Here is a 14,276-nt window from a genome sequence, read left to right as displayed (position 1 = left end):
CTAGCATATTCATCCAACTAAAGTTGCTTGACCAATCAATCCCTGTGGGATTCGACCTCACTCTATTATGATTTTTTTACTTGACGACAATTCGGTATACTTGTCAAAGGGAAATTTGTTGTGAGACAAGTTTTCATGCATCAAGTTTATGGCGCCGTTTCTGGGGATTGATTTTGTATCGACAATGATTAAGTTGGAAGTTCACTAGATTGAGCATTTTTCTTTTGTTTGTTTATTTCATCTAGTCATTTACCTTCAGTTTATTTAGTTTCTTTCTCATCCCCTCACCCCTTGTTGTTTTCTTTTTCCTTCGTTATTATCTACAATTCTGCTCACTAATCCACTAACTGTTTGATAATTTGCACCACTCACACTAACAGTCACTCTAACAAGAATAATCACTTCATTATATTTCTTGCTGTGTGCTCTGTTAGTTGTATGACAGAAAGAAGAAGCGAAGCTTCAACTTCCTTTGATTCTGAACCTGAGAGGACCCTCCATAGATCAAGGAGGAAAGCAAGAGGGAAAAGAGTTGTTGGTGCTGAGGAAGAGGAAGAGTACTTTGAAACAAACATATAGGAGAACTTGGAAAATAACCATGAAGGAGAAGCTCACAACCATGCCAGAGAAGGCCCTGTGAATCATGCTGGGAAAGAAAGGAGAGTTCTAGGCTCTTACATCAATCCAAACCTAGGAAATTGTGGAAGTAGCATCCAAAAACCCACCATACATGCCAACAACTTTAAATTAAAACCCCAGCTCATCACCCTTGTTCAGAATAACTATTCATTCGGAGAAAGTACCCAAGAAGACCCCAATCAACATCTAACCACCTTCCTAAGAATATGTGACAATGTGAAGTCTAATGGTTTTCATCCGGATGTCTATAGATTGCTCTTGTTCCTTTTCTCACTCAGGGACAAAGCATCTAAGTGGTTGGAATCCTTCCCGAAGGAGAGCTTAACAAATTGGAAGGACGTGGTAAACAAGTTTTTGGCAAGATTCTAACCTCCTCAAAGGATTAATAGGCTGAGAGCTGAGGTATAAACTTTCAGACAACAAGATGGTGAAACTCTCTATGAGGCATTGGAGAGGTTTAAGGACTTAACAAGAAGATGCCCACCAGACATGTTCAATGAATGGGTTCAACTGCACATCTTCTATGAAGGTCTTTCTTATGAGTCAAAGAAGGCCGTAGACCATTCATCAGGGGGCTCTCTAAACAAGAAGAAAACCATTGAAGAAGCCATAGATGTCATTGAGACTGTCGTTGAGAATGACTACTTCTATGCTTCTGAAAGAAGCAACACTCGAGGAGTAATGGAGCTGAACCACATGGATGCATTGCTGGATCAAAATAAGATGATCACCAAGAAGCTAGTATATCTTACCAAGATGGTGGAAAAAAACCAAGTCGTAGCATTCATCACCTCATTACCAGCTTAAGATGGAGTGAATATAGGAGAAGAAGGTGACTGGGAACAAACCAACTATGTTGGAAACTCACCCAGACAAACCCATGATCCATACTCCAAAACTTATAATTCTGGTTAGAGAAATCACCCTAACTTTGGGTGGGGAAATCAACAAGACCAAGGCCAAGACTAGAGACGCTACAACCACAATCCCAACAACAATGCAACTCACCAACATACCTCACAGAGATCCTATCAACACCCACATAATCACCCTTCTCAACCACCTAACCTCAACCCACCATCACTAACCGAGGATAGACTCTCTAGAATTGAGACTCTACTTGAAGACATATGTAAAGAAGTCCAAGTCAACAGAGTGTTCAAGGATGAAGTGCGAGCCAACATAAAAAACCAGGGAGACACCATCAAGAGGCTGAAGTCCCAAGTGGGGTATTGGTAAACTCCTATTTCATGGTTTATCTTGTGCACAATTGAGTGCTTTTTATCAAGTCCTTGCCCACTTATTCATATGATTTGCATGGTTTTACATTCTCCTTCCTGATTTTGTGCTATGATTGAAAACATGCTTCTTTGGCCTTATATTTGCTAATATTAATCCTCTCTTATTACCATTAGATGCCTTGATATGTGTGTTAAGTGATTTCAGAGATTACAGGGCAGGAATGGCCCAGAGGATGGAAAGGAAGCATGCAAAAGTGGAAGGAATACAAGAAGTTGAAGGAAGTGCAAAGCTGTCAGCCTGACCCTCTTGCACTAAAACGGCCATAACTTGAGCTACAGAGGTCCAAATGATGCGGTTCTAGTTGTGTTGGAAAGCTAACGTCTGGGGCTTCGATTTGATATATAATTTGCCATAGTGTCCGTACAGATAGACGATGCGAACGTGCGTTCCATGCGGACACGTCGTATCTGTGAATCTCATTCCATGCAAACGCGTGGATAACGCCTCCGCGTCACTTTGCCGCGGCCTTTACGGACCAGAAAGCACTGGGAGTGACTTCTGAGCTGTTTTTGACCCAGTTCTCGGCCCAGAAAATGCAGATTAGAGTCTGGGAGTGGAGCAGAATCAGATCATTCATTCATTACTCATAATTTTAGGTTTTAGATGTAGTTTTTAGAGAGAGAGGTTCTCTCCTCTCTCTTAGGATTTAGGATTAGGATTTTATTAGGATTAGGATTGTTTCTTCATACCAGGTTCAATAATTTATGTTTCTCTTCTATTTTTGTTTACTCTGAAGCTTTTATTTGTGTTTGATTTATGTTGCCGAATTGGCTTATGAATATTGTCCATGTTAGAATTGACATCTCCATTCAGTTTAATTTGAGGTATTCCAGTTATTTATAATTTTTATCTAGCTTTTTATATTCTTGGCTTTAATTAATTAATTGGTAATTCTTGAGTTGTCAAACTCATTGTTGACTGAAAATTGAAATTCTTCAAGAATTAACTCGAGTTTCAATAACTCTAGCCTTTTCCGAGGAAAGACTAGGACCTGAGGAACCAAACTTATTCCATCCACTTGACTTACCTTCATAGTTAGAGGTTAACTTAGTGGGAGAAAAATCCAATTCTCATCACAATTGATAAGGATAACTGGGATAGGACTTCCAGTTTTCATGCATTGCCAAGAGTTTTATTAGTTATTAATTTATTAATTCTTGCAATCTATTTCTCTTGCTTAAAACCTTTTTCAAACCCAAACACTGTTTTTCCATAACCAATGATAAATCATACTTCCCTGCAATTCCTTGAGAAGACGACCCGAGGTTTGAATACTTCGGTTTATAAATTTATTGGATTTTGTTACTTGTGACAACCAAAACGTTTGTACGAAAGGATTTTCTGTTGGTTTAGAATCTATACTCACAACGCAACTATATTTTTACAAAATTCTTTACTAGCAAAAATTCTAACGTCAGGTATCTATCTCAACAGTTTTCCAAACCCACTGATAGGTTCCCAAGTGACACAGAAAAGAACCCAAGAGGAGAAACAAAGAAAGTAAGGTGGGAAGAATTCAAGATGATTACTATAAGTGATGAGAGGAGTGTGGAGGGAGTACACACACAAACAAAACATCTCCAAGACATTCCAAAGGAAAATCATGAAGAAAGAAACCATACACCTCAGCCCACACACAGGGAGGAGCTAAAGAAAGAGGAGACCCTAAACCCTTATGCACCCTTTCCCCAAAGGCTCAAAGGTGGTGTAGCAAGGAGAATGTATTCAAGGTTCCTCGACATGTTTGCATCACTTGATGTAAATATACCATTCATTAAGGCCCTCCAACAAATGCCCTCCTACATCAAGTACATAAAGGAGCTGCTGGCCAAAAAGAGTTCATTAAAGGGTGGGCAAACAATAAAGATGAACAGGGAGTGCAGTGCTCTTATTCAAACAGAGCCACCTACAAAGAAGAAGGATCCAGGGAGTTTTCACATTCCCTGTGCTATAGGAGAGACAATGATTAATAGAGGGCTCTGTGACCTGGGAGCAAGTATCAACTTAATGCCTCTATCCCTCATGAAAAAGCTTCAAATCAATGAGCTAACACCCACAGATGTAATCATCAAATTGGCTGACAAAACTCAAAAATAGGCAATAGGAGTGGTTGAGAACGTGTTAGTAAAGGTTGGGAACTACTTCCTGCCCACGGACTTTGTTATCCTGGAAATAGAAGAGAATCCCATCCATCCCATCATCCTGGGGAGGCCATTCTTAGCCACAGCCAGGGCGCTTATAGATATGGAGCGAGGAGAGCTAGTATTGAGGATACACAATGAACAGCTCACCTTCAACATTTTCAAACCCTCACAAGAAGTAGATCATGATAACAAAGAGTCAAAAGAAGAGCACAATAAGGAGCTGATAGAAGAGGCAAGCACGGGAGCACAAGCACCACACCTGAAAACCCCTACTGTTGACAAGCAATGTGGTCAGAAGGAGCAACAGCCAAGTGTGATCCAAGAGGAACTAGACCCACCAGAGTCATATGAGACAAGCAACAAAACCATGCTAAAAGAAGGAACCATGAGGAGCAAAATAACATCAGGGGAACCAAGAAAAAAGGCCCCAAGGGGATGGAGAAACAAGAAAATCCCTACAAAGGATTTCTCTCCAGGAGATGAAGTGGTATCTGCCTATTTTCCATTTATCCCACCTCATCTCCCCACTATTCCATCTCAGCTGCCTCAAGTGTACACCATCAACAAAATCTTGTCCTTAGAACATGTGGAGCTTCTTAACAAAGCCAATGGAAACAGATTCACTGCAAGAAGGGAAGATTTGAAACACTACCAACCACCCTGTCAAAGGCCGAACGTCAAGCTAATGACGCTAAAGAAGCGCTTCATGGGAAGCAACCCATGTTTTATATCCCTTACCTTTTTATTCCTTAATAGTAGTTAATAAAGTAAGCTCATGAATTCTAAATCAACTTTGACAAGCACTTAGAAGAATCTTTATATGCAACATATAGTGAACAACAAGTTTGGTGTTCAAGGCATCCTAAGATGGCATGAACACAACCCCTATCATGTTAATCTTAGAGTATTGATCAAACCCTTTCACACCACATGATCACAAACTAAGTTTGGTGTCACCAATGTTGCATACATAAACACTAAATAAATCAGTTAGTTCATTTTCATGAACAACATTTAGTTATTTAAAAAACAAAAAAAAATTTAACAGTAGCCATTTCATACTTTAATTTTTCCCACCAAAAATTCAATTGACTTTTTGCATTCCTTTTGTCCTGTATAGGAAATCAAAAAGGAGATTAGTGGAACTTGATAGGACAACCAAAGAAAGGAGGTTCAGCCACTATACCAAGGGAACTACACACTTGTCTTCAAGGGGTGCACCTTGGGAAGTGTCACCATGCAACATTAGGAGTTGGATAGCCTTGGAGACCAAACCAATCAATTCACAAAAGAGGTGATCCTTGTGCTCATCCAATGCCAAACCCCAACCGTCCACTATTAAGCCATGCCATCAATCGGCACCCTTCAAATACCCATCATCTTTTTATATAAATGATCCCCATTCTACACCTTTCCATACGCAATTTTCATTCCCATTCATCTCTCTTCCTTCTCTCGAACACACACACTCAATATCTTCACACACCAAGTCTCCTGCATGGCATCATCAAGCTCCAAGAGGCGAAAGGGGAAGGAACCTATAGAGCATCCTCCTTTTGATGAAAAGAAATTTAGAACCTTTTACCATGCACTACAATTTGGGTGGATGGCTGAGAAATAAGTCATATATGAGTTTGGCTTCTAAGTCATAAAAACTGAGTGCCCCGAAATCACAGAGAAGGTAGAAAAACGACGATGGGAGCTCCTCACCGATCTGGTCACAAGGGTGAACGCAACTCTGGTAAGAGAATTTTATGCAAACACAGTTAGATATGATAAGGCAGATGAATCCTATACAAGTTTCGTAAGAGGGGTAATGGTGGACTTTAGTCCCATGAGCATCATGAGGGCGTTAAAGCTGCGAACCATACCCTTTGCAGAAGAGAGCTATCAATCGAGGATAGATAATAGTCCCAACCATGACCAGATTGTGAAAGACATCTGCATTCAAGGAGTGGATTAGGACAGAGATCCCCATGGGAAACCCAGATTTATAAAAAGAGGAGACCTTCTTCCTGAGGCTAAAGGTTGGTTCGAAATTGTAAGGAGATCTATCCTCCCAGCCGGAAACAACTCAGAGGTAAACCTTAAGAGGGCAACAATGGTGCAATGCATAATGAAGGAAGGAGAAATCAAGGTTCATGAACTCATAGCACAAGGTATTCAGAAGTTTGCTGAGAAGAGTGATTCTGGAGGAAGGTTAGGCTACCCCAGCACTATTCTCTGTCTTTGCAACAAGACTGAGGTGGTGTTCGAAGATGGAAACCCCGAGTGGATAAAAGTCGGCATCCCCATTACTCTTTGTCAGATGCATGCCATTGCACCTCCCCTACCTCAGCGAAGACTAAGAAAGAGACCAGCCCAACAAGTTGAAGAAGGTCAAAACCCGGGTGAACAAGCTCTACCCACTTTAGACATGCACCAATTACAAGAAGCTATTGATGCATTGTCTAGGCAATACATAGAGAATCAAGGGGCACAAAAGGAGCTTCAAATGCAAATAATGGACGCCAAGAAGAATCACTCTCTAGATGGATAAATCAACAAGGAAAATGGCAAAAATAATTGATGGAGCAGCAATTAGAGCAAGGGAGACAGTAGAGTGAATCACTCCACAACATGAACCAAAAGCAAGATCAACAACAAGAAGCCATCCAAAAGCTAATCAACATCCAAGCGCATCAAGGTGCACACATTCATGAGATGCATCGGAAACAAAGAGAACAGACAGATCATTTTGATGAATACAGAGCTTTTTCAGAAGGGGTCTATATGAGTGAAACTGGATATCATGTAAACACTCAAGCCAGGCCCGGGTACTTAGTCAGACAACTACCTGTATTACACTCTGGGATCACAAGATATGAGGACATAAAGGATGAATTAGAACGAGTGGAACGAGAAAGAGCCGAAAAGAGTCATGAATCAGTAAGGAAGGCACTGGAAGATTGGAAAAAGGCCAGAATGAATCGGATGTAAGGAAGTGCAAGTGGACATAAAGAGGACAAACAAGAGAAAGAACATGAGCATTCCAATAAGTAAAAGGTGGTGGAGTTCCTTCCTAGTTTTATCTTTTTCCAGTTTTAAATAAGGAAAATCATGCATGAAATAGAACATGCTTCCATAGTAGTTTAGGATTTTCAATTCTGTCTTTAACAGTTTTCATTGCTTAGGTCTATGCTTGCTAGTCTAGACCCTAGCTTTCATTTTCATCTGCTTATATGTATGCTTGTCCTTCTAAGTCAATCAAAAAGAAGATGTTATGAAAAACAAGAGTGTAGTTGTTTTGTGAAGTAAGTTCTTAAGCTTGTGGTGTAGTAATTAACTAGCTAAGTTGGTTCACCCACAAGGTAGGAAGGCAACTATCTATCCTGAATCATATACTTGAAACATACCCCATGAGACTCGCTAATTAATAAGATCCTAATAAAAAAAAGAGGAAAGTTGAAGAATAAAGAAAAAGAGTAAGAAATAATGCTAGGCACCAAGGGTTTGAAGATTGAGGCATGTGTCTATGGTGTTCATGTACAAGGGATATGCTTGGATGAATAAGCTCTTAGGGGTGCCTTATCACTTGGTAACTTGAGTTAACTAATCCGGGATTACCAGCTGAAAGTCCACTATCAAGAGCAACCTTTGCTACAGAGCACTTAGTAACCCAAAGAGGTGCTGGACACCAATGTCTCAAGAAAGAAAAATAACAAACCATATGCCTGTGGTGTGTATGTATGGGGGAGAGAGACTTGAGGGAGTAAGTCCTTAGGGGTGTCTTAACACCTAGCACCTTGAACCAACTGGTTCGGGAGTGCTGGCTGAAAGCTTATCTTAAAGAGTCACCCCCTCACAAAGCACCTAGTCTAAGAAGACAAATAAACCCTGACAAGACAAAGGGATCAATGAATAAAAGTCTCATAGGGTGCAATCAAGTGAGTATTCCAAGGCATGATAAAGGCCTGGAAGCCAGTGAAGGAATGAACCTAAGTTGCTATGCATGAAACCTCATAAAAACAAGGACTTGACTTCCACAATAATGACTCATTTCTCTTGTCATTTCATTCATCATTCTCATGTTTCAGTACTTGCTTAGGGACAAGCAAGCTTTAAGTTTGGTGTTGTGATGCCAGGGCATCTAGGCCAGTTTCACTGACCTTTTCTTTACCGTTTTAGGATAGTTTCATGTATTTTCTTAGGAAATAAGCAAGTTTTGGATGAAAATACACTTACACCTTGATTCAAGCAATTATTGTGAATTTTACATGATTTCATGAGGATTATGCAAGAATTGAATGACAATTTGGATAATGCATGATCTTATAACTTGGATTAGAGCTTTGATGCACTTTATTTGCTTGATTTCAAGACAAAAGAAGCAAGGAAGAGCCACGTTAGTAGCCACGTTAATCTAATTAATGTGACCACTAACGTGGAATGGGAATGAGCTTGCAACGTTAATGAGAAAAGTAATCACCAATAACGTCTTCGAAGCCATCATGAGGAAGGCCAGAACCGAGCAAGGGGGAAGGAGCCACACGGTAGAGGAGAGAAGAAGGGAAACTCACTGTGTCACTGTCACCCATGGAGCCACGAGCTGTGCCCAGTCGCCATCGAGGTCACCACGTTGTCGTCCTTGCCAGCTCCGAAAGAGAATCACGAAGGAGCTCCGTTTCTGTTTCTTTGGTCCGTCGAGAGTGAGCAACGCTGGGAGAGAGGGAGTCACGAGCCATAGTTGCTGCCGTTCGCGATCCAGCCCATCGTCACCACCGTGTCGCCTGCGTAGTCACCGGTCCGTCCACAAGCAGCTGCGAAGGGATGTCCCGCCGCACAGATGCGTTGCCGTCCGTGAAGCCCTCGCCGTCAGCTGTATCATTGCCGCTGCATTCTACTCCATCAGCTCCTTCGCGGGGGTCCAAGTTGGCGGAGCTCCACGCCACTTCTGCTCTCCAGAACCTTGCTACCATCGCCTGGAAATACTGCCGGTAAGGGTTTTAAGTCTGTTTTATGTTCTTTCGAAATTCCAGGAAGATTAATTACACTGTGGTTGTACATCTGCTATTATCAGAGATTCGGGCCGCCGCCGTCACTCGAAAATTATTGACGGAGCTGCTGCCAGGTCGATTTGGAGTTGCGGTTGCTTTGCTTTGTTATTTCAGTAAGTAATTTCTGTTTCGAAAGCTTTGCGTTAGTGTTATATTCCGTGTAATAAAGTATTTGCGATGTTAATGGTTCTAGGAGTTAGAATCCGAGTTTACTTGTGGCGTTTGAAGCTGTTTCTGCTTTTGAGAGAGCAAGTGGAGCTGAGGTTTTGGTTGCTGTCAATTCGGGTTAAGGCAAAAAGAATTCTGTGAGGCGTTTGGGCTATGGTTTTGTGTATTGAGGTAGGGGCCTTTTTAGAAAAAGCATATTTTATATACTGGAATTATTATATATGGATATTATGTGGTAAAATTGTAGCCTTGAGTGATTGTATAAGTCTTATGTGATGTTGGTTGTCTTAGATGAATATGAACGCTTGTGTGACTGGATTATTATTCAGTTTTGTAAAGCAAACTATTATTGAAGTACTTCTTTAAAATTGTTTCTTAAAAAGTTGTTGAAATCAAGTTTAATCTGTTGTAAAGGGATTGAGTATGAATTTGTTTTCTTGAAAGATGAGAATGATATGAATTTTCAGAATCGGTCTGATTTGAAATTGATTTGGTTTTGAACCCGTGGAAGAGGTTGTGAAATGGTTTGATTGGGACCCAGAAAGGATGGCAAAGTCCAAGTTTTAGGGGAGGTGCTGCCAAAATTTCTATAAAAACCTTTTGAAAGGCTTCTAAATTTCTAAGAATGAACAGTTTCCTCTTTCAGAAAGGATTTCCGATTTTTTTTTATATATAGTAAACCTTTGTTTTTGAAAAGATACATAATGCGATTTTTAATCACTGTAACGGTTTTAGCTTCATGTATCCTATTATAGTAATTCTCAAAAACTCTCTACTGAGAACCCTTTTGAGGATGATGTTCTCACCCCCCTACAAATTTTCCTTTTCAGGATATGGACGCAAATGTCACAAAGAGTTTATCTAGTTGTTGTTGTAATGTTTTGTATTGCTTTAGTTATTATTTATTGTTCCCTCGCCTTTATCTTTATACATTCTATAAGAGGGATAGGAATTGTATTAGTTAATGCTTGTAAAATTGTTTAGTATATATACTTATGTATGTACTCCTTGTGAATTTTGTAAGTTGTATGGCATGCATGGATGTACCTTACATAACAAAAGTATTTTGGAGCGGTATTACGGTTTAAAGTTTTAAACAGGCTCATATTTTAGTATTAAATAGTATAAGAGTTGTCGTAATACCCGAGCTATCAGAGGGGCGCAGCCAGAAGCGTGACTTTTTGATAGTTAGGGTGTTACACGTCAACCCAAGTCCCAACATTACTCAATACACCAATTGCACTAATTTTACAAGTATGGTCACTTCCACACAATAATTTATTCGCAACAACAATATAATCCTTACCAACAAATCGCATATGCATATTATATATACATCATCAACCCCATCAACTTTGTCATCAAAGGATAACCACTTAGCTAATCCACATTCAATTCAACACAATATACTACAACATACATCATTATTATCATATCCAAATCCAATACGTATCACCATCGTTATCATTATCTTAACATCATAATTATCATCGTTCAACACACACTCAAAGTTAGTTCTCAATATTCACATCTTCCAATCCTAACAATCAAAATCATGCAACACAAATTACTAATACCAACATTCCTCACCCAAGTTCAAGATAACTCAACATTTACTTTAAGGTCACTAACCACTAATCATACATACATGCTTCAACTATCTTATGGTCACCTAGCCTATGTTTTCACAAGTATTATATTTTAGTTGCGAGAAACGGAAACCATACCTTGGCCAATTGCTCAGTAAACCCAGAACTCCTCCCTTATATACCACACTCCAAGCTTTGAAATCACAGCTCCTTCCCAAGCAAAAATCCAGCCTCTAAGGTTTGATTACAAGCTTGCAAAATCTCAAATTGACTCCAATCAACAACCAATTTTAATCTAACAACACAATTATCATCACAATCAATATAAATTCACTAACTCTATATTTCAAAAGTGTTTTGAGGGTCCTTACCTTTTTCAAGCATCAATGAAGCAAAACCCAATGATCTTCTCAAGTTAGGTCAAGCCTATAACATCAAAGGATTAAAAATCTCAACACCAACACATTGAATTTTCGAAATTGGAGGGAGTAAATTTGAAATTTAAAATGAAATCTCCATACCAAATTGATTACTGGAATTTATATCAAATTCCGAGACGAACGCGTGGCCACTGATGGCTCATCAATCGGAGCTCCGTATCAAAAGATATGAGGAACTGAAATTGTGATCAAGGGTTTAGTGTTTGTGTTCATATTCTACCTCTTCATTTAAGTGGAGCTGGACTGGGCCTTGGGCTGAAAGTGGGCCTGGTTTGTCCGGTTCGGCCCGTTTGACCCAATTTTGGGCCAAATTCTTTGAATTAGTGTCAAAATTCATATTTTAATTAGCTCTATCTTATTAAATTATAAAATTTTATTTTCTAATTTTCCTGATTAATTATTAATTTATTAACTAATTATTTACTAATTTGTGGGTTTTACATCTTTACTGTCATTAGCTGGACTTCACTGTACTTATTGCAGTAGTAGGGTAGAGCTTTCTTGCTCAATGTTCCCCACTAAATAATGTTTGATGCTCTGTCCATTAATAGTAAACCTCTTATCAGAGTATTTACCTTAGAGTTCTATGTGCCCATAGGGTGACACGTTAGTGACCAAAAATAGTCCTATCCAACGTGACTTGAGTTTTCTAGGGAAGAGCTTGAGTCTAGAGTTGAAGAGCAGAACCTTCTGGTCCTGTTCAAAGACATTGGAAGATATCTTCCTGGCATGCCACCTCTTGGCTCTCTCTTTATAGATTTTTGCATTCTCGAATGCAGCAAGTCAGAATTCATCCAACTTATTCAGCTGGAGTAACCTTTTATCTCCTACTGCCTTAGCACCAAGATTGAGGAATTTGGTTGCCAGTAGTCCTTGTATTCCAGTTCTCCTGGCAAATGGCATGGCTTCCCATAAACCAATTGATATGGTGATGTTCCTATAGGAGTCTTGAAAGCTATCTTGTAAGCCCAGAGAGCATCATCAAGTTTTCTTGTCCAATCCTTTCTAGAGGTGCTCACGATTCTTTCCAGCATTCTTTTTAGTTCCCTGTTGGATACCTCAACTTGTCCATTTATTTATGGGTAACATGGGGTTTCCACTTTATGGAAAATGCCATAATAGTGCAGAATAGAGTCAAGCTGTCTATTGCAGAAATGACTGCCTCCATCACTAATTAGTGTCTGTGAGACACCGAACCTGTTGAAGATATATTTTCGGAGGAACTTCATCACTACTCTGGCATCATTAGTGGGTGAGGCGACTGCCTCAACCCACTTAGACACGTAGTCCAATGCCACAAGGATGTACATATTTGAGAATGAAGGTGGGAAAGGTCGCATGAAATCTATTCCCCATGCATCAAATAGCTCAATCTCTAGGATCTCTTACTGAGGCATGTCATGACTATGAAGGAGGTTGCCAGCCTACTAGCAACTGTCACAATTACGAACAAACTCTAGGGCATCGTTAAAGAGTGTTGTCCAGTAAAAGCTACTTTAAAGGACCTTGGTGGCTGTTCGCTCACCTCCAAAGTGTCCTCCTCAGTCTGAGCAATGGCAATGCCATAGGATTCTCTGTCCTTTCTCTTCGGACACACATCGGTAGATTATATCGTCCGAGCATTTCTTGCTGTCAACTGTATTCCTTGGGAATGAACTTTATGGCCTTATAGTATGCAATATCTGCAAACCAAGGGTTTGTCCGAATTATAAAGAGTTCCTCATCTGGAAAGGTTTCAGATACCTCAATAGAGGGCGGAAAAGTCCCTGATTTTCTGATTCCTCATCTGGTTCAATCCTAGACAAGTGGTCAGCCACTTGATTTTCTGATCCTTTTCTGTCTCTGATTTCTATATCAAACTCTTGTAGGAGTAGCACCTATCTTATCAGCCTTGGCTAAGAGTCCTGCTTGGTGAGAAGGTATTTGAAAGCAGCATGGTCAGTGTAGATAATGACCTTAGACCTTATTAGATAAGATCTAAATTTGTCAATGGCATAAAGCACTGCAAGTAATTTCTTCTCTGTGGTAGTATAATTTTTCTGTGCGTCATTTAAAACACGACTGGCATAATAAATTATATGCAGGAGCTTGTCACGTCTCTGCCCCAAAACTGCGCCAATGGTATGGTCACTAGCATTACACATTAATACGAATGGTAGGTCCCGGTTGGGTGCAGAAATGATGGGTGCAGTGATAAGCTTGGCTTTCAAAGTTTTGAAGGCATGTAGGCACTCTTTGTCTAAAACCAATGATGTGTCAGTGGCTAATAAGTTACACAGGGGCTTTGCAATTTTTGAAAAATCCTTTATGAACCTCCTGTAAAATCATGCATGTCCCGGGAAACTTCTGATTGCCTTAACATTAGTGGGTGGTGGTAATCGTTCAATTACTTCCACCGTAGCTTGATCCACCTCTATCCCTTTGATTGAATTCCGATGTCCAAGAAGAATTCCTTCAGTTACCATGAAGTGGCATTTTTCCAAGTTCAAAACCGGGTTTGTTTCTTGCCATCGTTTCAGGACTAAGGCCAGATGGTCAAGGTAGGAGTCAAATGAATCTCCAATGACAGAGAAATCATCCATGAACACTTTAAGGAATTTCTCAACCATATCAGAGAAAATGAAGAACATACATGTCTGAAAAGGTGGCAGGTGCATTGCATAGGCCAAATGGCATTCTTTTGTAAGCAAACACTCCATATGGGCATGTGAATGCTGTCTTCTCTTGATCTTGAGGATCTACTACAATTTGATTGTAACCTGAATAACCATCTAGGAAGCAGTAGAATGCGTGCCCCCTGCTAGTCTCTCCAGCATCTGATCTATGAATGGTAAAGGAAAACGATCCTTTCTTTTGGCGTTGTTGAGTCTCCTATAGTCAATACATATACGCCACCCTGTAATTGTTCTTGTAGGAATCAGTTCATTTTTCTTATTGTGAACCACTATCATTCCTCCC

The 14,276-nt window shown here is 40.0% G+C and overlaps 1 non-coding gene across 1 annotated transcript; it reads right to left on the bottom strand.

Annotated features, from left to right (window-relative positions):
- Positions 1–1,026: 1,026 nt before the first annotated feature.
- On the bottom strand, positions 1,027–1,130 carry LOC130971949 (small nucleolar RNA R71). The gene has a single exon (XR_009083154.1). It is a non-coding gene; the product is annotated as a small nucleolar RNA R71 (small nucleolar RNA).
- Between the last annotated feature and the right edge of the window lie 13,146 nt (positions 1,131–14,276).

Source organism: Arachis stenosperma, chromosome 3 (genome assembly GCF_014773155.1).
Source record: "Arachis stenosperma cultivar V10309 chromosome 3, arast.V10309.gnm1.PFL2, whole genome shotgun sequence".
NCBI lineage: Eukaryota > Viridiplantae > Streptophyta > Magnoliopsida > Fabales > Fabaceae > Arachis > Arachis stenosperma.
This window is presented reverse-complemented; position numbering and strand designations above follow the sequence as displayed.